The sequence below is a fragment of the Echinops telfairi genome, unplaced genomic scaffold (assembly GCF_000313985.2).
Source record: "Echinops telfairi isolate 266 unplaced genomic scaffold, ASM31398v2 ScPeMD7_18;HRSCAF=68, whole genome shotgun sequence".
Lineage (NCBI taxonomy): Eukaryota > Metazoa > Chordata > Mammalia > Afrosoricida > Tenrecidae > Echinops > Echinops telfairi.
In genome coordinates, this window is record NW_022103915.1 from 7,621,140 (window position 1) to 7,624,194 (window position 3,055).

Sequence of the window (3,055 nt, forward strand, 5' to 3'; positions counted from 1 at the left end):
CTCACTCTCACTGTCTCACTCTCTCACTGTCTCACTCACTGCCTCATTCTCACACTCTCACTCTCTCACTGCCTCACTTACTCACTGCCTCACAAAAAGAAAAGAAAAAAACTTAAAATGAGAGGATAAATAAAAGTATGTTTAATTTTCATAGCAAAGATTCCAGTTATAAACAAAATGACATTTTAGACATTTAGTCTAAAAAAATGAACATTAATTTAAAACTTTGTGTCACTATATGCCTAACAGCCCCTTTCAGAAATGTAAATGCCAAGGGACAAAAACTGTCTGCCATTTAATTCTGTTAATGTAGAACAATCCCTTTCTAACTCAGAGAACGAATGTCTACGGGGTTTGTCTTAGGAGAACTGTGAGAGAGGATGAGGGCATCCCGTGGTTTAAAGGCCAGCTTGGACAACCGTGGGGTCCCTGGGACACCCAGCCACCTCTTCTGCAGGGTGAGCTTGCTCAAGTTCGGCTCCTGTGCATGCTCCAGGATGCAAGCATACTGGTTACTCGTTGCGCTGTTAAAGCAAGGGCAGCAGCAGTTCGAAACCACCAGCTGCTCACGCGGAGAAAGGGCTTTCTTACTAAGGGCTGCAATCAGAAATTCACAGGAGACAGCTCTGGTTCACCCCTGTCCAGCAGGATCACTATGGATCGGGCTTGACTGGAAGGGCAGCGAGGTGAGCGTTGCATCAGCGTCCACCTGCGTGGACCCCGGTGTCCCCAGGTTCCCTGCTCAGTCACCGCGCCTCCTGCCGCTTGGGCTCAGCCCGCCCACCAGCTCACTTCCCGGGAGGTGCTCGCCGGGGCCGAAAAGAGGCCGCGTCTCCGCTTGACCGTGGCCTTGGGGCCAGGGGCTGCGCTGGCGTTCCGCTGTCCAGCTCTGCGCCTGGAAGCAATGGCCCTTGGTGGGCGCTCAGCAAACGGAGGTGGAGCGGCGGAGCCTTGGGTCTCAGGAAGGAAAGTGAGACCCACCTTCGCGGTTCCCGCGGACGCGGCGGTTCCTGAGTCCACGTGGAGAGGCTGCCTCCGTTCATTGCGTTATGCAAACTAGGGACGTCGTTTCTATAATGCAAACGGTAACCCCAAACTCAAAGTCGAGTCGATTCTGACTCAAGCGATCCTACAGAGTTAACACAAGAGGGCAGGACGCAGACATGTGCCAGGCGTGCAAGGGAGGGAGGTGGGCGGTGGGGAAAGGAAAGAAAGTGAGACAGCCACCCAGCGAAACACCGTGGGACCTCTTAAAATAAGTTGCAAGGTCTTGGGGATATGTTTGCGACAGACTATTAAGATTTAAAAAGCAAGCGTTTATTTTTAGTTTTTATTTTATTGGGGGCTCTTACAGCTCTTATCACAATCCATCCATATATCCATTGTGTCAAACACATGTGTACACATGTTGTCATCTTTTTCAACACATTTTCTTTCTACTTGAGCCCTTGGGATCAGCTCCTCATTTTCCCCCTCCTTCCCCCCTCTCCCCTTGATAATTTATCATTTCTTTTTCGTGTCTTACACCGACCGCTGTCTCCTTTCACCCACTTTTCTGCTGCCCATCCCCCTGGGAGGGGGACCATACATCCATTATTGTGATCGGTTGCCCCTTACTCCGCGCCCCCCTTCCCTTACCCTCCTAGTATCGCTGCTCCCCTTATTGGTCCTGAGGGATTTTTCTGTTCTGGGTTCCCTGTGTTGCGGGCTCTTCTCTGTACCAGTATGCACGTTCTGGTCCAGCCGGATTTGTAAGGTAGAATTGGGGTCACGGTAGTGGGGCGGGGAGGGCGAGGGAGAGCAGGAGCGACTAGAGGAAGGTTGGGTGTGTCCTAGGCGCTATACTGCACCCTGACTGGCTCATCTCTTCCTTGTGACCCTTCTGACAGGGGTGTCCAATTGACTCCTGATGGGCTTTGGGTCTCCACTCTGCTCCCTCCTCCCTCATTCCCATTGATATGATTTTTTAAAGCAAGCCTTTAAATCACATTTTTAGCATGGTTGGCATGGATCCCTAATCCCTCTATTTCACTCGGTACCCGGAGCAGTAGAACTCCCCCCAGCCGTTGTTACTGACTGGTGAGGGGGTTCAGTTGCTCTTCCGCCCCTTCTCGGGTTTGCTGTAGTGTCTAAGCTTTATTTAACCATGGTCCAGGCTCTTGACGCCAGCACGACGTTTCCACGCTGCAAGAATTCTCGAAAATGAAGAAAAATCGCAATGAGTTGGAATACTTGAAAACAGTCTCACTCCTGAGCTAAGCCTTCCACTTACACTCTCCGGGTAAAAAGACCCTGGACAGGGGTAGGAATCCCCTCTTTTCTTCCGGACCTCCTGGGGTTCTCAGCGTGAGCATCCGGCCAATGGGAGGGCCAGCAGGGGCTGGCGCTGGGCCGCAGCGTAAGCTCGGGAAATCTTGTAGGCACTGCGGCGGCGCCTGAGCACCAAGTGGCCGGTTAGCTCAGTTGGTTAGAGCGTGGTGCTAATAACGCCAAGGTCGCGGGTTCGATCCCCGTACGGGCCACGAGGACTACTTTTTTTTCCCCTTCTCTCTCTTTCCTCATAAAGTTTGAAATATTCGTCTTTCCAGGACCAAGAGTGGCGTGCAGCTCGGAAAGAGTCGTGGGTCTTTATAGACTCGTCTTTGAGGTTTTCTAGACTCGGCTCCAGGTAGTCACAGAGGGCGGGGTGGCCTGTTGGGTCCGCTGCCACCCGAGGCTCTCACTTCAAGATGCCATCGGGTTGGTTGTCCTTTAAAAACATATTCGTTTAAAAACTACGAATAAGTGCTTTTAAAGGAACGCGGGCCCTCCGAACCGCTGCAGACAAAACCTCGTGGCGTTGCCTGAGGCCGCAGGGTGTTGGGAGCTTCCACTCAAAACAAGATGCTTTCTGAAAGCAAAGGCCCGGTTTCCACGCGTGCCCCACCCGCCCCGACGAGGTTTCTTGGTGTTGAGCATTGTCTGGAATGAATTCGTTCTGCAGATATTTATGAAGAGCCTCACTCCCCGTGCCCGGCAGGGAGCTAAACCAAGCAAACGCCCACCCACAGGGTCA

General features: G+C 52.2%; 1 non-coding gene across 1 annotated transcript; it reads left to right on the top strand.

Moving 5' to 3' along the window:
- Positions 1-2,448: 2,448 nt before the first annotated feature.
- On the top strand, positions 2,449-2,522 carry TRNAI-AAU. Its single transcript has one exon. It is a non-coding gene; the product is annotated as a tRNA-Ile (tRNA).
- The last annotated feature ends 533 nt before the right edge of the window (positions 2,523-3,055 follow it).